The sequence below is a fragment of the Anas platyrhynchos genome, chromosome 2 (genome assembly GCF_047663525.1).
Source record: "Anas platyrhynchos isolate ZD024472 breed Pekin duck chromosome 2, IASCAAS_PekinDuck_T2T, whole genome shotgun sequence".
Classification (NCBI taxonomy): domain Eukaryota; kingdom Metazoa; phylum Chordata; class Aves; order Anseriformes; family Anatidae; genus Anas; species Anas platyrhynchos.
The window spans coordinates 123742829-123764368 of record NC_092588.1 but is presented as its reverse complement, the minus strand read 5'-3'; the positions used below and the strand labels follow the sequence as shown (position 1 = coordinate 123764368).

General features: G+C 39.5%; 1 protein-coding gene across 4 annotated transcripts in view; it reads left to right on the top strand.

Annotated features, from left to right (window-relative positions):
• Nucleotides 1–21540, top strand: part of CREB5 (cAMP responsive element binding protein 5) — a 260054-nt gene that overhangs the window by 84671 nt on the left and 153843 nt on the right. The gene's annotated exons all lie outside the window — the stretch shown is intronic.

Genomic DNA, 21540 nt, shown 5'->3' with positions numbered 1-21540 from the left:
CCTTGTGGTTTCTAAGGAGCTTGTACTTGATCCTGTTAGTATGGAGCAAGAAACTCTGTAACGTGCATTGCTGTCTGTGGGGAAATGGCCAGCATACTCCATCTACTCCAGACCTGTCACTTTGGTTTAACAGGGACAGAGTGCTGTACTTACAGGAAAGTCCTGCTTTCTCCTTCCAATTTTTTGTTTTTATTTGCTTACATTCAAAGTTCCAGTTGTTTCTATAAATGTTCTGGGAAGGCAGACGTAGGATTTCTGAAGCTGATCTTTCCAATTCCTTCTGGGTGCTCAGGGGAATTAGACTATTTCCTAGGTACTCTGTACATCTGAGGAAGGCTACAAGACAAAATAAAAAGGTTGTTAAGATAAATGGAGTTTGGCAAAAAGACCTATGTGAACAGTTGCTCAGTTTGTGATGGATCTGTATTTATTCCAACAGATTGACAGTATGGATGCTTATTGTATTGGCTTGAATGTCAGTTGTGTGCTCATGTTTGGAGAACCGCATGTACAAAACCATACGTGTTTTGTATAATTAGTTACTTCCAGCAGACATGAGGTCTTCATAAATCATGCTAACTTGCTTTTAATTATACAGAAACTACATGGACAGTTTGAGGGTACAGTTTTTAATCACACAACTCTGAGAATTTGCACTTTTTTATGTATGAAAACATATGGATAAAAAGATAAATCAGTGGACTGAAAATGAAGCAGCAGTCTAGATTAATTATCTGTCATTTGTAACTTGGTCACATCCATTATATGATAAGTGCAAAATCAGTCTCTGGCCCCGGTCATTGTCTAAATAATTGATGAGCAACTTGCAGTCTCTTCAGATTAAGACTGAAAAGTGAAACCCTGGCATTGAAATCTCAAAATACGTTTTTTTTTGAGTTGTTTCTCTTTTCTGATTCCCTGTGGTGGGGGCAGAATATAGACCACAGGCTCTCCATGTCCCAACACCCTGGCGGCAGGGATGATTTGTGGCACTGACTGCTCCAGAACTGTTATCCAGCCACACACTCAACAGGGTTTTCATCTGCAGCCTGTTTTGTACTCCTAGCAAAGCTCCTTTACTTCCCTTTTTCCTGATGTTTCATGCTGTGATTATTAATATAGAAATCTGATAGTATGGGTAAGGTAAACATGTCTGATAGGTGTGTCTTTGCATGTGTTACATGTTGACAGAATAGTGTTCATGGAGATTTCACATGCAATGTTGTTCACTTGTGAATCCAAGAAAATTGTTGTCTTCTGTATGGCCCAGTCTGTTCGAAGATGGGCAGAGATGGAGTAAGGAAGAAACAGTTTTTGTTTGTTTCTTTCTTTGTTTGTTTTTAGTTTTAAAAAGAAAACCAGCTAATTCCATTATTTGGATTAAGGATGATAAAACTCCGGTTCATATTGTGAGTTAATAGGTTTAGGGGTAATTATGATCCTAATTAAAAATAACAACAAAAATAACCAAATTTTAATACTCAGTGGTGAGGTGCTTTATATGGGACTGTACTTGGCTTCCAAACAATTGTTTCTATATAATGAGAAAAAAACTGCATGTGGTTTTGCAAGACCCTGCCAGTCAGGTTTTAGGTTTGCGTTGGTTCGGGGCCATGGTGATTAGAATCTCCAGAGCTGGAGGGATTGAGGATAAAAAGGCCTATTTCCTAGTCAGTGGTGAGTGCCTCATTTGGGAAACTTTGTCATGACATATCTTAATTCTCCCATGTGACCGATTCCCACAAATGTTTCCTATGTCTGAATCTAAAGCTGCTCTATTGGGAGGCAATTGTCAGCATTTTAGTCTCTGTGTGAGCTGGTGTGTGAATGAGACTTGTGGTGTGACCTCCAGAATACTCTCTTCCCCATTCTTCCCTCTTCCTAGGAGGTTTTGTTTTTTTTTTCATGGTGTGTCCTAGGAGATAATTGCCGCATTTTGGACTTCTTCTACTTGCCAAAGTGTTGAGCATCCTTGTTGTTTGTCGTCTTTTCCTTCGGTCTTTTCCCTGTGGTGCCTGTTCTATTTATTCAAGGAACATATCTTGTCATTTCCATTTATCTTCATTTTATTCTTCTAAACATGCTAAGAATTGTATCCAAGAATCATTCATGAGGAATATGGGCTCGACAATGGTATTGATATTAGGCAATTGAAAACAAATTCAGATGGATTCAGAAAATGTTTGTAAGTTCTGCAAAGTTCGGTAGTTTTGCTTTGGCCTTACAAAATTGAGTTATTTCAGCTTTTTAACAAGCCTAAATTCTGAGGTGCTCAAATAAGTGGTTTTGGGTTGGGTTCCCCCTCTTTTTTTAAAAGATCTGATGTTGCCCCAAAGGGTAGATGAGTCTTTACCATGGAGAGTTGTGCCAGGGCATATGCCTTTTTAATGAGCAATAAAAACAGCAGAGAGCAACTGGAGCACCGAGTTCTGTAAGAGCAGGATCAAGCCCTAAAGGTTATATAGAACCATCTTGTAGCAATATTCTGATTTTTATCACAACCACAAATATTTTAGAGTCAGACTATGGCCAAGCCACCTGCAAATGTTTGTGATGGCCTTACTCCAATGAAAACAGAGAGCAGCAATGAAAGTCTTCATTGAGACCCTGCTTGTAGGCTGTGCTCCAGTAATGGAGAATGGGACCACCTGTGCCCCCACACAGCCTGCTTCATGGGAAGCAGTGGGTGAGTTCAGAGCAGCTGATGTTCCTGAGGGATGTCATTTTCCCTTCTTTTCTCTCCACGCCTCTCTCTCTCTCTCTCTTTTTTTTTTTTTTTCCCCCGTCCCTTACCCTGGCTCTGGGGAATTGCATATTAAATGAGATATTGACACAAGGCATGGGAAAACATGACGGAATGAGCACTGTTGGGCAAGCCTTACTGGCACACCATACATACACACATTGTTTCAGGTATTAAGCTTCAGCTACTACTGAACAGGCATCCAGCCAGATTAATCAGAGAAAGGGAAGACCATGAAGGGTATAACTTAAAAAACAAGACAGGATGAAGTCCCACTTTCCTCTCACCATGCTCCTGGTTGAGAGAAAACAGCAACGTTATCATTACAGCAAACTGGCAGGTTGGTATAAAGGTCCTAGATAGTATTTATGTGGCGAGGCAGTCTCTTAACCTCCTTGCCATCCTGCGTCCCTCCCCCCTTAAGATTTTAGCATGTGGGAGGAATGCTGTAACTAGTAACTACTTGTGCTGATGACAAATCAGTTGAGGAACACTTAGCAGTGAAGGGTGTCTCTGGCTGATTAATAGCACATCATTTGGAGATAAGATACACAGAGGAAAAGCAGTAAGACATACGAAGGAGAGGGAGAAAAAATGATATAAGGCATATATTTGTCAAAGGTATAGAAAGGCAGATAAGCTGAATCAGCTCAAGATATGGGACTCTGAATTAGTGTGTACAATAGCTGTGTTTGTCTCTCTAAATAATTCAATTTCTTTTCAGTGGCAGAGCATTCAGCAATGGATGCAAAAATTATGGTCAGAAAAATTAGTGACAACACAGCACACCGGTTGCTTTATCTGAGTGTGCCTTTTGCTAGGTAAGATGCGTTTTTAGACCAGCAAAGACTTTCTAGGTGGTGGCAGCCTAACAGCTCAGCTTTCCTGGAGAAAGTAAACTGCTGCTGTTTTTCAAGCTAGTAGCAGACACAACAACTGATAATCATTCCAGCTTAAAACTCACTGGTACAGCTTTGTAGCTGAATGGGAACACAGGAGGATTCACAGTTGTCACAGGTCCAGCAAGTTGTTAACAGTGTACTCAACGCAGAGGGAGATGTGAGTCCAGTTTCAGTGAACTCAGACTCCGAAGTGGACATAGAGCATTAACCATGTGATGTAGATTACGTGTTTTCAAAGTGTTGTAGAGCATTTTAATCAAGATAAGATGGTCTTTTGGCACAGCATCAGAAAGAAAAAATTGCAACCACATTTGGTGAAATACAAGCAGGTAGGAGAAGGCAACAAGAACCTGGGAGATGTCTCTGGTTCCTTTACATACTGAAGAATCATGGTACTGATGGGAGGGCAGGCTTGCAGTCCTCACATGCAGCACTGATTTTAACACCTATGCACTTCCTTCTTGTTTCTCTCTCTTCCCCCTCATGCTGCCATATATCTTCATTTCCAGTTCATAATCTCAGGGAACTTGGGATAAAAGCCTCCATTCCAGCTCACGTATTTGAACTGAAGCACCACAGTATGTTGTGAGACGAGCAGAAATACAGTGAGAGATGAGGTATTGAATGTTCTCTCAGTTACTTGACCAGGTCCGTTCTGTAGCCTTGGTTGTGCAAGATGTAAGAACATCCAGCAGATAACTGAAAGGAGAGGAAAAGTGAAAGGTGGGGAGGGAGGGCATCTGACAGTGTCATTCTTTACAAGTATATATATTTTTTTCTGTCTTTGTACACAATGCTGAGCTATGTTCCATATTTAATGCTCCTGCTTGTTTTTATTCTGCTTGTTTATGCTAAGATACATTTTTTCTAATTCCTTCTACTACACTGACCTCATTCAACCTTAATGTGGAATCCCATCCCACCACATACGCACAATAGCCACAAAATTGTGAAGCTCAGGTGAATTGCTTCGGAAGTTATTGCAAGTAAGCCATTCACAAAAACAAGTTGTCTCATAGCTCAAGGCTAGTCAACAGTGATGTGAGAGAAAACGTAGTCTGATGGATGGATCCTTTCTAGTAACTTCTTCCCTTTTAGCCAGCCACTGCCCTGGTCCACACATTTGCCTGCATGCTGAACTGTGTTGGTCTGTGTGTGATGTTTGGAAGCTCTGTCTGCTCATCAGCTTATCCTGCTGCTATTTGCATCAACATGTTCAGGATCTGCTGACTTAGTCTCTCCTGACATTGCTGAGTCAGGTAAAAAAAAAAGAAGAAACAGCACCAGCCTGTGTTTGAGACACAGCACAAAGGGGCGATTGTTAATGACATCTCTCTTGTATCCCAATCCACATACCCCCATGCCCTCCCCCAAACTGTTTCTTGCTATAAGGTCCAGCAGAGGTTGGAAGTACTGACATATATCAAGATGACTTTCAGGGGACTGAAAGGAGGATCATTATCTATTAATAAATAGTCTGCCAACCAGGAGTGGAGACAGTTTAGTATGTTTGTTATCTGGCTTTTGAAGTCAACAGTTATCCGAAAAGTCACATGCTTGTTATATATGTTGTTTAAGTTTATTAATGAATGAAGGATTGCATGCTTCATGCTTTCTATTTAACAAAAGGTCTAAGCTTATTAGAAATGTTGCTTGTTCACAGCAACAAGTACAACAAGTGTGCCAGGGATATTGTGTGACTCCCTGGCTACTGACTCAGTATTGTCATCTGTTGTGAAGAGAAGCTAGCCAACTCCCACTCCCAATAGTTGTTTCAGACAGGTAGTGATGGCACACTCCAGACTAAGCTCATATAATCATTGTATAAGAAATAGATCATGAAGGTTTGTCCCATACAATAACCATAGGAGAACAAGGTCAAAAAAACCTACTGAGCCAATAACTGTGTCTGAACAGAAATGCCCAACGTTCATAGGCATAGTTTGGCTCTCACCTCAGAATAAATCATAAATAGGACTTAAATGTGATATACAGAACTTGCAGAATACAGCACTGATTGCTTAATTTTAGTGGTTAGTATCTGTTACGTACCTCCACTGTGTATATATATATTATAGACAGCGTATAAATCTTCTTTAAAGGTGTCATCAAAATTTATAGCCTGAGCTTCTGATTTATATGACTCTTTGAACTGAAACAGATGTAAAATCATTTTCGGATGGAAGAGGATCTCAGAGTTGCAGTGGGTTTGGTGCAACAGATCAAGCTTTGCTAGAACAGAAATGATCATTAGAGTTCTGCACAGCTGAATCATAGCTCTGCTCTTTATCACAGGTTTGCACTTAACATGCCCTGATGCGTGGTTCCATTATGTGTTTTATCCAAGTGTCAGCCTGTTTGACAGGTAACTAAGCTGCAATAAAACACTAACTCAAACAATATAGATCTTGTTTGGTGTAAGGTTTTCTCTTCTTTTATTTAAGAGAATAATTTGCAGGTTCCAGAGGAAGAACTGACTTCAGAGATGCTGCCTTGTGCCATGTCATTTCAGAGAAAGGGCTTGAATGTTTGGCATGGTGGCACAATGGCTGTAATAAGTGATTAAAAAGTGAATAGCTTAGTGTGTGAAGAACTGCAATAGAAATGTCACTGCACACTAACAGGTTATAGTTGTATCTGTTTCAGTAAGGGACTTGGCATCAGTCTGGTGAACAGAATCCACCTCTTTTTTGCATGGTTTGTCTTGTCAGTATATTTTTGAATGCTTTCAAAGGATGTAAAAACAGTCAGTAAAGCATTAGTAATTCTTTTTTTTCTTTGATTTTTAAGCTGGTACTTGGCTGAAAAGCAATGACAATACTTCTGAGAAAATTACCTGCAGGAAAACCCAGAAATTACAGACTTATGTATAAAGTATATGCAACCTATTTTACCACTTGTGAATTTAGACCTCCCTATTAATTGATCAGTTGTGTTTAGAAATCAATGACATGGTATGGTCCTATGTAAGGCATACATGTATATACCATTTTGGCTATATTTGTGGACAAGCCAAATATGCACTTGAAAAAAAATACACAAACAAATGTAAATCAAAACCGTAGATCTAAGACGATGGTATTACCAAAATGACTTATTTTAAACAAATGAAATAACACTCGATTTAGAGGGAAAAATCATTTAAATCAATCTGTCATTTCGGAGAACTTCTAGAAAAATTCCACGTGATAAATCACACACACATATATATGTTTATCAGTGTTTAGTAATAAACTGCGCAGATCAGCAAAGAACTGGTGATTAGTCAGAACCAGCAGGGAGACTGAGAAGTGCTCGCTTTGAGTGCAGGAAGAGTGCTCCTTGGAAGAAGGAACAATTTAGAGAATGTGCTTCAGAAACATTTACTGTTATGAGCATCTGTATTCTGCCAACAGAGACCTTTATTCTCAGCTCATATAAATGAAGTGGAATTTTGCCAGTAAAAGAAGGGAGTTGTGTTAGTCCAGTTGTAGGATCCAGGTCCTAATTGGTTTATGAAATGAAGGGGGCAATCTTTGAGCTATTACCAGTTTCCTCTGCTGCAAGTGAAGTGAATCACAGCTGTTCTGATAGGGTCTATAAAAACTTGGCAAGGTAATAAAATGTTTTCAGTGGACAATTCTCCAAATGAGTAAAATCTAAATCTCTAGCTTATTTGACAGTCTTAAGAGAATTGTATATACTTCCTGGGGAATTCTGATTTATATTTATAGTACTTTTATCTAGTTCATTAACCATAGCATCCAGGCTGACCAGTGCTGTTAAGTGTAAGGACTCAGGACTCTCTTTTTTTTTTTAACCTTACAAATTGAGACACGTTGTGTACAAATGAAACATGATATAAAGAAAAAAATGTGCCTTTTTTTTTTTTTTCTAACCTTTCTCTGCTTATGTCTTTCTCTGCTTATGTCTTTGTACTTTGTGACCCCATCTTTTGCCTTTTTTTCTTTTGAAATAAAAACAACAACAACAACAAAAAGACACAGCATAAAATGATCCTAGACATTTTTTTTTCTAGTGTTTGTAACCCCATGATTTCTTTTATGTAAATGGTAACTTTTGCGCTTTTTAAAATTTCTCCAAACAACTTCCAGTTTTCTTGAGCTGTTCAGGTATCAGATACATCCTTCCTTACTTCTTAGTAAGGATACTGTTCTGAACCATTTGTTCAGCTCATGGGGGTTTTGAGAATGATTATGTATATCTAATAGTCAAAGACACTATCCCCTAAAGTTGCGTGGCACAGGTTGAAGTTCAAGATGATGCTTTTTGTATTATTGTATAATTATTGTATATGTTGAAGGATTCACAATTTTCCATGAAGACTGTTCAGAGGTTGTTTAGAATTCTGTATTACTTCTCAGTTTTGCCAGCATTAAAATATATACATGTATATTTTATATATATATATAAAATATACCATCCCTGGAATGTCACCATCCCTGGAAGTCTTTAAAAGACGTTTAGATGTAGAGCTTAGGGATATGGTTTAGTGGGGACTGTTAGTGTTAGGTTAGAGGTTGGACTCGATGATCTTGAGGTCTCTTCCAACCTAGAAATTGTGTGATTCTGTGATATATATATATATATATATATATTTAGGGAGTGCATGCCTTTAAACGTATATAAACATGTATTTTATTCCCAGAAATGTCTGTAATTTCCCAGGCAAAGATAAAATGACCCCAGCTTTGAAAGTAGGGTGACCAAAAAAATAACACAAATAGAGAAAATAATTAGAGGTTCCTTGAAGAATAATGAAGTGGGTTTCCATCTTGGTCATATATCACCTGGCTGAGCTTGGAGCTCATGCTTTTGTGAGCATCTGCTTTCATATCTGTAGCTATGCATTTATACAACATATACATTGAAGCTTCTCCCTGTATATCAGTCCTCATATGCCAGATGTTGCTTTCACATCTTGCCGGTGTCTACAGAGCAACCTTTGCACTGCACTTCAGCTGCAGGGTGCTGTCTGGAGGGGCTTCTGTTCTTAAGCGAATGCAACTGGGAAGTAAGCGAGTATCTGACTTCCCTTTCTGACAGGTGGTTTTTCATAATGGGTGTTCCTGGCCTGGAACATGCTGTAAGGTTGTTCGATGTATTACATTGGAAGAAACTTAAGACACACACATATCTGAATGGTGCTGTCCTGGAGCATCTGGACAGAGCTGCATGCAGAAAGCTTCCCTGACGTACTCGTGGGCAAAGCTTGTGCTCTCACCAACTGTTTCTGCACTATTGCTGGCAACTGCCACTGGAGAGATAAACTGCTGACTTAATATGCCTAAAGGAACCTCTCCTTGGATATGCTGGATTTCATTAATTCATTATCACTGCAAGGTGCTGATGTAACTTCTTGGGGCAGCATATATAAATGAGTATTCGGAAAGTGACGAAAGGCAGCGATAGTCTTCAGGTATTCGTTCAAACAAGAAACTGTTAAACCCAACAGGCTGTAATGACTGGCTGGCTTGGGTTGAAATAGTGGTAAAACATTTGAAGAAATGAACTGGGACTGATAAAAATTTAGAATAATTTTGATCCAATTTCCTATTATTTCTCTTGCAGAATACTCTCAATCTGTACTTGTTTCAAGTGGTTCCATTTGCCTGAGGTTACATGGCACAGGCATTAAAATAAGTCTGTACTGAAGATACATGATCAGTACAAGTAAAATTGGAAATGGTTAATATGTATACCAGATTGAAGGGTCTTGTGCAAAACTTTACCTCCTTACAATTAATTTCCTTTTTAGCCTGTTTTAATTTCTTCTTTTCTGTAGTCCATCCCAGGCTCAAAGAGGAAGGAGACCTAGAATGTCTTTGAATTTTTTGTGACCTATGGGGAAATAAAATAGGAAGCAGAACAATATTTCTACCGTGAAGTAGCAAAGAAAGCTGGAAGAAAGCAGTCAGTGAGTTTGGTTTGTGCCATACTAAATGGATGTGGAGAAAGATATGGATTCTGGGCTCCATGACAGGGAAGAAAATCCATACTTGCTTCCAATTTTTCCCCTGGCCTCTATATAGTTCTATTGTTCCAATAAGAAATTTGTGACTCAAAGGATTTATTCAAAATCTATATAAAACATAATAAGCAAAGTTTATTCCAGAAGCCATCAAGTGAAACTATATTTCTCTGTGGGGAGAGCTGGGGTCCCTTCCAGTCTGGTCTTTTTCTGTACACAGCCTAGTAGCATGGATCTTTCTGTTGCATGTTAATGCAACATGAAGGGTTGTGGGGCCCTAACTCCTATAAAGCAAATTCTAGAAACAATACTGGACCCAAGCAGAACCCATAAATGCAGGGAGAAGGAAAAACCTACATATAAAAGAAAATGGGCTGAGAACAAAAGAAAAGAAAAAAAAAAAAGGAAGAAAGAAAAAGAAAAAGCAATTTAAACCTCAAGGGGAAAAAGTCAACTTCTGTTTTGAAGGAAATGTCCTTGGAAATGTTTAATTTTCCTTATGACCAAGTTGGGAAGCTGCTAAGATGTGCACTTGAAGACAGTGTAAATAACTTCAAGCCAAAAAACTATTCCATGTTGACAATAAAAACCTACCACTGAGGTATGCATTTCCTTCTTGCTCCTTCTGCTTGCCCATTATATGAACAGGAAAATAGAGACACCCCTGACATGTTTACAGGCCCTGCCTTGTTATTTGTATGATGGACAGAGAGCTGAAAGCTGTATTGCCAACACTGCTTATTGGAAAAACCTGGAACTAATTAAGGGACTTCATTTGGTAGTGTTCATGTGTTTGCTGGTGGAAATTACTTGAGAGAACAGTTCTACCAGTGAAGAACAGTGCTCAGTAATAGAACGAGAGAAAAATGACAAAAGCAACAACAGCTTTGGGGCATTAGGATGAAAAATAGTAACTTGAAAGAATTTATGACATTGGTTTTGAAAGATTTTTTTTTTTTTTCTTTTTTGTCTTCCAGTGGGTGTAAGAGAATGTAATTCGTCTGAACTAGATGATGACTTGCAATGTTTTTACTTGTTAATGGTTTACTTTCTTGAATGAAACTTATGAATTGCAGTGGAAGTTTCAGTTGAGTAATTTTCAGTATTGGGTTATATCATTTTATTACTGGGTCTGCTGAGTGTTCCTTTCTGTGATGTTTTCTTCAAGCAACTATGAGCACTGCATATCTTTTTCATGCTACTTTTTCAAAATCCATACTGTGCATTCCAAAAATAAGAACACAAGCTATGCAGGTGAAGAGACTAGTATTTTTGTTGCTCCTTTTCTCCCTACAGTTCTTTTGAGCTGTTTGTTTAATTCTGAACTCTAGCGGAGCTGCTCCCACCAGCTGGTGTAGGTCTTTGTTTACAAGTTGGGTCACAGGACATGAGGTGAGAATACAAACTCCTATTGTACGGTGCCTTTCTTATTGTTGCTGAGATGTGATGTGGTTTGCTGGATGGGAAGTGGCAGTAATGTTGTTTCACTCCAAAAAGGCATATGGCACAATGTGGTGCAACAGAGAGGAGAGTTGATGAGTAAATGATGAGTCATTGTCATTAAGGCAACACAGTGTATTATCACAAAATAAAAATAAAATCTGAAATCAGTTGAAGGTCAGTGTCTGAAGATTTCAGGCTTTGTTGTAATTTCTGTTTGCAGTTGCTTCTGTGATGTGTAGTGTGTCCTGGGTGCATTCTCTGTTTTGATGTTTGATGTGACAGTGTAAAGTATATTTACGTACACTTATTCATGCAGGTTTTTTAGGATACATAAATATTTAAGGTTGCTCCTGGATGCTCTCTTCCCCTCCAGTTCTCTGGTTTTGCAGAGTTTCAAGGGGATGTGATCTTCTACTGCAAGTTGTGATATTTTCTCCTAGTTCAATGGTGGCTCCAGAGTTCAGATTCGCAGCCTCAAAATGAACTAGACTAAAGGGCTGTTACTGTCAAGAATAAAGCCATGCACTGTAACTGAGAGTAATCAGTTTGGATCACATTCGCAGATTCTTTGTATTAGCTTTATCAGGTCGGGCCATCAGAGAGCAGATAGACAGGTAAGACCGAAAGACCTCTGAACCCAATTAAAGTTGTACCACAAAGAAATCAAATTCATGTGGTTTACATTTCAGAAAGTTACATTTGGTGGGCTGTACTTACTTTTATTCTGTAACCTAATGCAGACCATGTGAACATTTGAAACGCTTTTAACAGTTAAACCAGCTCAAATAACACAGAACCAGAGCAGCAATAAAGAATGAATTAAGACTGATTGCAACTACAGCCAATTTTTTTTCCTCTTAAAGAAATATAAATGAGTGATATATTTAAAAACTACCTTATATACAGTAATTTTGTCCTCAGCTTTTAGCACTACAATAGCCATTCTCTTATCGTTTAAAATAAATGTTTTGTTTAAAAAGCAATTCTAAACCCACAGACTTTTATTTGCAGTGTTTCAGGGTGAGTTTGGATATACTGTGGAACCCCTGATATTCCCACTGATGCACATAGTTTGGGGATTGGTCATACAGCTCTGAGATAATCCTTAGGAGCTGACATTTAAAATACTTGGCACAACAAGAGCACGAGTATGTGAGGATAGGAAAATAGGTGCTTTATTTGCAGTCCCTTTTCTTAAAACCAATAGATGTATGTGCAGCTTTTCATTCATGAACAACACTCTTAGCTTGCTGACAGTAGATAGGCCTGATGTGCGGAGCAAACAGACATTGAGCTGGTGCAGACTGCTGTGTGTTCACTTTCTCTGTTTTCTGAACAAAGAGTTCTGAAGACTTAGAATATCTGGGTAGAGGTGGACAGTGCCAAATGTGCCTAAATACTGCATCTAACTTCAGGAGAACTATGCAGTTTACGTCCAGAGGGAGCAAAATGACTGGCTTAGTTAGCACCCAGATCATTCAGTGGATCAGTTTTCTCATTGTTTGCTCCGTAACAACAATTTTCCAGGACATTGGGAGGTCTTCCTGGCATTGAGGAAAGAGCTCAAGCCAACAGCTCTTGTCTGTGTTGTATTCTGTCCTGGAGGAAGAACTTTCTAGGGCCCCAACCCTTTCCCTGTGTCTCCAAGAGGCTGAAATGCAACCCCCGTGCCATTCTGCTTTTTGGCACAGAGCCACCTGGCTATCAGCAACCAAACCTGGCTTCCTGCAACTGCTGTCCTGAGTGGATACAGCTCGTTTCCCCCAGCAGCTGTCCTGATGTGTCTATACAGCAGCTTTCCTCACTGCTCCTTGTGCAGAGCTGGCTGCTCTGTTTTCTTTGCTGTCCCCCTTTCCCATAAGCTTTTGGGGCTGTTGTGGCAGAGCATGTTCAGGCATGGGGCTCTCAATTTGGCCTCATTGAAACCTAACTTTGTGCATCACCGAGACTTTTTGTGGCTGGTGTTCTTTCCATGGGACACAGAAAGCAATCAGCATTCAAAAGCACTCCTCCCCTCCCTGGGGGTGAACAGCTTGAAGATCTGCTGTCATGCATGTTTTCCAGAAGCAGACAATTAGAGAGGAAAGATCTGTGCTGATTTTTATTATTAAATTATTATTATTTCAATCTCAACTGAAAGTGTTGCAAAGTATTTTTTTTTTTTGATCCTCTTTAAAGAAATGTCCCTTATATCACCATTCCCAGTCAGTGGCCAATGTGTTGCTCCTGAGAGGCAAGCTATTTCAGAGTGTTAGTGCGGGGAGCTTGGGCTGCTGTTGCTGCTTCTCAGAAGTGATGGGACTGGAAGAAAATCTCCATCTGCGCGGAACAGATACACAGACACTGTTCTACTGTATGGGCACCAAAACTGTTAGAGTGGAGGGGGGCCTACTGCTGCTCTCTCACTTTTGTTCAATCCTGGGCTTGGCAGGTAGTTCAGGATGCTTGTGTGGATTCCATGGGAGCAGTATTTCAGTCCCAGAAAATATTCAAATATTCTTTTTTTAGTTGCTGTTATTGTTGACTTGTTTGTTTTAATCTTTTTTCTTTTCTTTTTCTTTTTTTTTTCCCCCTCTTAGAGAATCGTTGGGTTACGTTGTGAAGATTTTTCTCTGACTGTAAGGATTTCAAAGATATTGAAAATGGGAGATAAACCTTCAGTTAACTAGTAGCTATTCTAATTTTATTCCCTTTAATGGTAACATGAAGAACAACAGGGCCACTTTGAAAGAAAAAAAAAAAGAAAAAAAAAGGTGTGTTTTGTAAAGCAGTTTGTGGCAGTTATTTTCTTTCTGAAAATAATGAAATTAATGAAGGGTTCTAAAGTCTGTTTTACGCTTGCATTGATACATAAACAAATGACTCTTCGCAGTGTCCATATAAAGCAGATAGAATAGTGGAAGTGAGGCTGGATTCAGGCCCAGAGCATTGAAATGAGAAGGCCACACAACTAGCCATTCAAGTAGCCAACAGCGAAGTGGCACTGCAGCATTGCAGCCTGTATTTATAAGCTCTGCATCCGTTGTCCTATGGCTCTTTCTGAGCATGATCGCTTCTCATACACTCACGCTGGTTTACTATTTCTGTACAGCACAGAAATAGACAATGGACCACATTCAATCCCATTGTTTTTTTGTGCGGGCTGACTTTGGCTGATTTCGTTGAACTATATTGGCAATTTTACTTATCCAAATATAATAATAAATAGTGAGAACTTAAATGATTGATAGCAGTGCTCATTGAAACACTTACAGTGTTAGGAATTAGTGTGTTTTCTCCCTCCTTACACTGATCCAAAATTCGAGACTGTGACAAAGAACGAGCACGAGGGAGGATCTGGCTCGTGCCTTCCTTTTCAGCAGATGCATCCTTGGGGATAATTTAAATATCATATTTCAGCCTTGTTTTGCACAGAGTGCATTGGAAAGTAACTGCTGTTTTTGTATTGAAGGCAGGGGGTACGGTGGGAGAATAGTTTTGCTAATCCTTCATTTCAGTCTAGCTGAAGCTTCCTACGTCTATGGGCCCAGAAAGTACTGTTGCCTGGTTCCCACACTGAATGGCTTGGCTCTCTGGGAAATCTTTGAACTGCATCTCTTTCAGCACATCTCTGACAGTGCCTTCTGGCAAGTTGTCCTGACTGAGACCTAATGCATTAGGAACATTGCAATGGGATGTGCAGGTTCCTATGAAAGAAGGAGGCTTCCTTCTCGCCTGGATGCCTGAGCTCAGTGTCTGACTTTATGTGGAGGGAGTGGTGATAGGGTGGAGGGTGAGAACCGATAAATGCGTTGACTGTGAAACATTTGGAAACACTTGAGCATGAGCACTTTTCCATTCTTGCCCATCTGCTGCGTTCTCTGAGTGCAGGGAAGTGATGGGTGAAAGGCTGAGAGCAACTCCTGAAGTTTCCACTTAGCAAAGATGAAGAGACAGCTCCAGGGAAAGCCGAAAGAAAACATTTTTCAGCTTTTTTCCCTTCTTTTTCTCTCCCCTTTTTTGAGCTTGGTTATCACTTTCTCTTATGAAAAGAAGTTTGGTCTCATTGTTCTTTCCTTCTCCCAACATAAATCTATTTACCCCAAGGTTAGCATGTCAGTCCCCTATACTTCCAGTATGTGGGACCTGCGGCTCCCTGGTACTTGAAGCTGCGCCTCCCCACCATCCTTCCTGAGGGACACAAAGGAAGACCACGCTTTCCTGCTGGGCACCAGTGAAGAGTCAGCCTTGCAGTTTTCCCTTTGCAGGAGCTGGTGCTAGGCAGGGGGTATGGGCTGACTTCTTGCCCTAGTTTGAAAGGAGTGAAGTGCAGCTGTCAATGTCTGGCTTTCATACCCAGTGAATTCATCTTACTGCAGAGGTTATAAGTTCACAGAGTTCAAACAAAGCTGTCAGGTAATGTGTTCACTTCTACTTTGCTACTTTTTTTTTTCCCTTTCTTCCCTTTTATTTATTTATTCTTAATTGTCCTTTCACCCATCTTTAAAAAATAAAGTGTGCTTAACAAAGCAAATGCTAGACAGCAATGTTGCATCACTCTGCAGTCTCCTAGTGTCGTAATGTGCAGCAGTCACGGACAGGCAGATACAGGTTTTTAGAGTCCCTTAGGGATGGAGGGAGGGCTGCGCAGAGAACCAGGCCTATACTCCGTGGAACAAAAACAAAGCCCCCAGAAACCTTAATGTAGAAGGGGTTCAGTAATTTCTACCTGGGGTGTATTTGGAGTAGGCAGAAGATAGAAGACTTCACTTCAATGTCTTACTGAAATCCGGGGCTTGTACCAGTGCAACATATTCCATCTGTCCCAAGCCTAATGTGCACAGTCAGCAGTGAGATTCACTCCAAGCATGGGTGGGGAACTTGAACCCCTTGACCTGCTGGCCCAGAGAGAAGAGTGCAACCAAGTCACTCTGACAATAAACAGAGAAACTATTAATAAGATTAAGTCTCTGGCACAAGCAATCCCAGCATCTGTTTTAGACAGAAAGAGGGTGCCTGGTGAGAAGAGCATAGTGGTGACAAAGGGTTAAACAAATGTGGACTGGGCAGGATCCTGATACGTGATTCTTTTCCATTGTTTGTTGATGAGGTGCAGACGCTTGGCTGTGTGGAGGGAGAAGTCTTTAAGCGGACCCAGAATCTGGGAATACACTGCTTTTAAATGGGGAAAGCTGATCTTTACAGATACCTTTCTCTACCACTTCATTTTTGAATACTTCAAAGTATCCATATTTTATGTAATATCAATTTTAATGTCAGCAAAAGCTTGATCACAGAATTTCCAAAGTGAATCTGCAGTAAGAGGAGGAGTAGGGGACAGCGCAATCTGCTTAGACTACTAAAGTAGTCCCCAAGAAATCAGGTGAGGGAGGGACTGGCAGCCACGGAGCTAGAGGCTGGCAAGGAAAATAGGTGCTAAAGAAGGTTCTCAAGGTAGTGTAAATACTGTGCAGACTGTGTGACCTGTCTGACTGAGGGCATCTTTGAAAGGGTGCCTGCTAGGAGGGCATTGGGACAATACCCATTGTCACAGAGTGCTTGGCTTTGTTCCCAGGATAAGCAGCCTGCTATTCCACGTCTAATATTGGAAGCTGTGAAGGGCATAGCATTAAAGCTTGTTCCTCAGAGGTGAAATCTGCTCTCTCCTTATATTGTTACGCTTTCCTAGAGGGACACCCAGTAAAATGGACTGGGTGACCAGCGAAGGCACTCTGACAGCCAGCATGTCTGAAAGGTCAGATTAGATTGAACACTTAGTCTTTATCCATTAGCAGAAGCTAATAAATCAGAGAGACCCGCAATGGCCAAGGAATAGCTATGTCTTTGTAATATAACCACATCTTAAACCAGATTGAAAGGGCTCCAGGAAATCTGAGGGCTCTAGATAATACTCTAGATAATTTGAGAGCTGCTTCTCAATGACCTATTTGATAACCTTCCCCACATAAGGATGTTTACAGGCTGGGTGGCAGCTAAGATGTTTAGTTATGCTGAGATGACAACTTTATGAGGTAAGAAAAATAGCGCAGCGTTTTATTGTTGTTGTCGGATGTGGGTGCAGCTTTGAAAGGTTGCTGCAGCCCTTCTGTCAATAGGATTTTTTGGAAATAATGATTTTCTGGTTAGGCCCCAGGCTGAATTAATCTTTCGGAGGGTGTTATTCTTCATTTGTTGTTAATAGCTTGTTAAAAAAGAAAAAGACGTGAAGTGTTCTTGGAGTACTCTGTTCTAATAGCCTAGAAAGTACACCAGGTGGAAGTTATTTGAGAAAGGTTTTACTTTGAAGGGCTACAGGAGAATCCAGTGTTTGTGTTTAGTTTGTCCTGCTTGTTGAAGCTGGATATTTTCCGGATATGGCATAATGGATTTACTCTCCTTTGTCTTGAGATTAGTATTCTTGTATTCTAATTAGAACCTCAAGTTGGCTGATACGAGAGCATATGCAGTGCTTTTCTGTAGTCTCTAAACATCTTTTCAGCTGCCCTTTGAGGCCATTGCAGCTATCCATTAAAGGCCATGGAATTCAGTGGACTCTTTCCATTAAGGGGAAGTAGAAGGGAGTTCCTGTTGATCTAGGGGAAAACCTAATCCTCTTCCTTTTCAAAACAATCTAAACTGAGTAGTCTGCATGGATATACCTCCAACGTTTGCAACAGTAGTGTCACAATCATATACAACAAATCTGACTTGCCTCATGGAAGGAGAGTGGTTAAGGGAGTGTATTACTTTGATTTTACTTCTGTTATACAGGCGGTATGGACACAAGCAGTATTTCATAACTGTTATTAATAGAATTAGGATGGAAAGCTTTCTCAGAGTCTATCTAGCCTAGTCTAGAGAAAACAAGGAAAATACACACAAAAAGAATGAATGAATAGATACCTTCTAAAAAGATAGAAGAAAGCATGTGATAGAGAGATTGAAGACAAGGGAGAGAATTGTAGGCTTGTACTTTTCTTGATAGGAAACTCATTTTTCAAGTATTTTGCAAAGAATGGAGTCTTGATTTAAAGTCTTTTAGGGCTACTGTAATAGAAATAATTAAACGGAACAAGAAAAGAAAAGTGAAACACAATACTTCAAAAGAAAAATCAGTGTTTGCAGCATTTGTGAATATCTGATTCAACAGGATGTTAATGACTTTATTTTAGCTGAAAAAGAAAAAAGAGAAATAAAATGAAAATCTTCCTGTACTTGAATGTGTTCAACTCCTTTGAAATAAATCTAATGTTTATTAGCTCTTGTTTCATTTTGATTTTGGAAAGTTAAAGGAAATGGCTTTTAGTTATATTTCTTTTGTGTATTAGAATTCTGTTGCCTTTACAAAAGGCAGCTATTTCTGATAGTGAACTCCCATTTCAATTTCTTTTTCTGCAAATTATCATGTCTGGAGAAAGTCTAGTATAAGCATCCTGATTTTTCTCACTCTGTCTGAAGCACTTTCTGCAGTACATTTTAGCTTTCAGCAAATTCATAGTACATTATCTTAGACATGTTTACATACTATTATCATTCTTTATTTCTGTGGCAAAGAACTCTATATTCAGAAAAAAAAATCTGATGTTTAATTACATCAAATGTTCAAGATATTGTATCAGGGGAACCTATGTACTTTCTGCTCCTGTATTACCCAAATTCCTTTTAAAATTCCTGTAAGGTGAGGGAGTATTTCTTTTCTTGTTTCACAGTTGATGAACTGAGGCCAAGAAAGGCTGAGAAATTTCCCAAAGATCATAAAGAAATCAGTGGTGAACAAGAAACCAAAGTGAACTTTCCTTGGTCCCAGGCTGGCACTATAATAATTTCTAACATTGCTTTCTGTCTGACGTCCAGTATCCACTTGATTTGTTCTATTCTTTGATAGATTTTCTGTACTTTTAGAGAGAACTTAAATATTTTCCGTGTTTTCAGTGTCTTGTCTCTAAAGAACTTGATGAAGTCTTCTGTTTTTATTCATCAGTGAGTGATAGAGGGCAGTGTTAGAAGTAGCAGCCATTTTCCCATTTTAACCTTCTTATCTTGGGGACATCTGTTTATCAAAAGCAGGAGGTTTCTGGAATATGCTTTTCAGTGTTCAGACTTAAGATCAACTTTTGGAGGATTAAGCTATTAGACAATTGAAATCCACTTGACCAGAAGCATTTTTGTCTCTTGTTGTTATAACTGGACACAGATGCTGTTATATATTCTAGAGGAGCCCAGCCGTGGAAGTATACCTGTAACCCAAAAGAAATTCAATTTGGCTCCAAAGAGGATCTGGCTCATTAACTGGATTGGTTGTTTGTGCTTATCTGGAGCTGATTCTGGCCTTATATCTTTTTCTAATCTTTTTTTTTTTTTTTTATGCTTCCAAAATACATAGAATATGATGTTGACCAGCACCTGGTGTACATCCATCCCATGGTGGATAGCTTTTGAATGCAAACCCAAAGATCCCATGTCTTTATTCCATCATCGTTTCTTTCTTGTAGTCTTCAATCTTAGCCTAAAAATCTGTATTTGTTCTTCCAAGCATGCTCTCTATATCCTCTACTTTATCTGTGACTTAGTCAGACTGTTGCTGAGAATGGAAACATATTATCTCAGATTGCATTTTCTTCTGTAGTGCTGTGGCAGGATCTAGAATTTGTTGCATTGGTAATTTTTTTTAAACTCAACATGTTTAGGTTTCTTTAGTGTCCATTTTTATTTCTTTAGACATAGACATTTCTTTAGTCTTCTCTGTCAGTTTAGAGGCTTGTATGTAGAAAATCTATTAAATTAGGATGAATATTTTACATTGGAGGACTCAGATTTATGGCTCTAATCTACAGTAAGGCACAAATATTAATAAAATTGATAATAAAATAGGTGCTTCTTTTTGTTTGACATCTGTCTTTTGATCCTGTGGGGATATGTTGAGACATGCTTTCAAGTCATGCATCTAAGGTTTTCTCTGTGTCTGTGAGGGCTAGTAATGTAAGATTTTTTTATTTTTTTTAATGGAACATTAAAGTCACTTGCTTCCAGAGCCAGTATTTTAAGAACTAAAAACACTGTGAGGTTCATGGTCATTCAACCTGAATAGATGATAATGGGAGGATAGAAAAGATCTCTTGCCATCTTGGCAGCACGCAGTTCTCTCTTTTCTCAACACCTGTCTTGCTACTGTAGTTACTTTTCAGCTCTGCTTGTATGGCTACTCACATCTTTTGAGCAACTGGCAGGACTAAATAATCTACTGCAGATAAATGACAGAGAAAAACAGATTGAATGATTTGACCTAACTCAGATGTCAGAGTATCAGTCTACAGTTTTGGGGTGGGCCTTCCAGAGAAGTCTCTGGGTTTGCTTTCCCTGTGGTGGCAGCTACCTCTATTAAGCAAGCTGTGCCTGGGTGAAGGGCTGCTGCCAGGATGTCTGGTTTCACCAGCAATTACTTATGCATAAAAGAAAGCAAGGAAACTTCTGCTTGTGTTGCAAATGCTGGTGTCACTTAACTGCTGATATGACTGTAAGTACAGGATGTATATTTTTTTTTTCTTTGTCTCTCACAGTGGTAACAGTTGTGTATGGGGGTAAAAGTAAGTAATAGTAGCTATTGTCAGGTACCTGTCTGTATCAGCATGGAAGGTAGCTCACACTGAAACTGGGCACTTCTTCTTGTTGCTGTTGCCTACCCCAATTAAGCAGCTTTCCACCCACAGGAGATGACAGAATGGAAAAGATGGTGACCCTTCTTGAAAACGTGCTCTTTCAAAGAAAAAAAAAAAAAAAAGCTGGTAACTAATCCTTGCCCTGGCGCAGTGAGTGCTGCAGCGTGAGCACACTCTGCCCCTTTGGGCAGGGAGGGACGCAGTCTGGCCGACATGCTGGCACTGGCAGGCTGCCGAGGAACCTGCGTCCAGCCCTCCTGGGCTGGAGGGGAATGTTCTGTGAGAGTCATAAGGCCTTTGGGGATGGGTGGGAGAGAGGAACAGCCTGCTAGTGAACACATGGTAAAAGACTTCCACCTCTCAGCTTTGGAAAAGTCTTGGAAAGCAAAGTCCCATGTGTTCGCATAGTAATGCGTTAAGAAAGTACAACAGATTTGGCTGGGATATAAATTAATATGTCTTTTAATGAATATTTGTGTTGTTAAAACTTGTATGGAAAGTTTGGATGATAACTAATGTAGACCTAATAAATATCTCAACATTGTCTTGAAGAAATTATTTGGAAGTAGTCTTCTTCAGCTTGTTCTTAGTCGCAGTTAGGCAAAAGCTTTTATTCATTTCAGCATAGCTGACTTCTCTGTTGCATACCACATCCTTGAAACCTTTTTTGCAGAGCAAGCCACAATAGTCAAATTTACCCAGACCTTTCATTTTCACTAGACTTGAGCACTGACACATGAACTATAAAATAAAGTGCACCTTTTCTTTGCTGAATGTATTCTTTTTTTTTTAATATTTGCTTCCTTTTGTAGAGTCTAGTAGAGTGATATTCTCACCAGTCTCTTT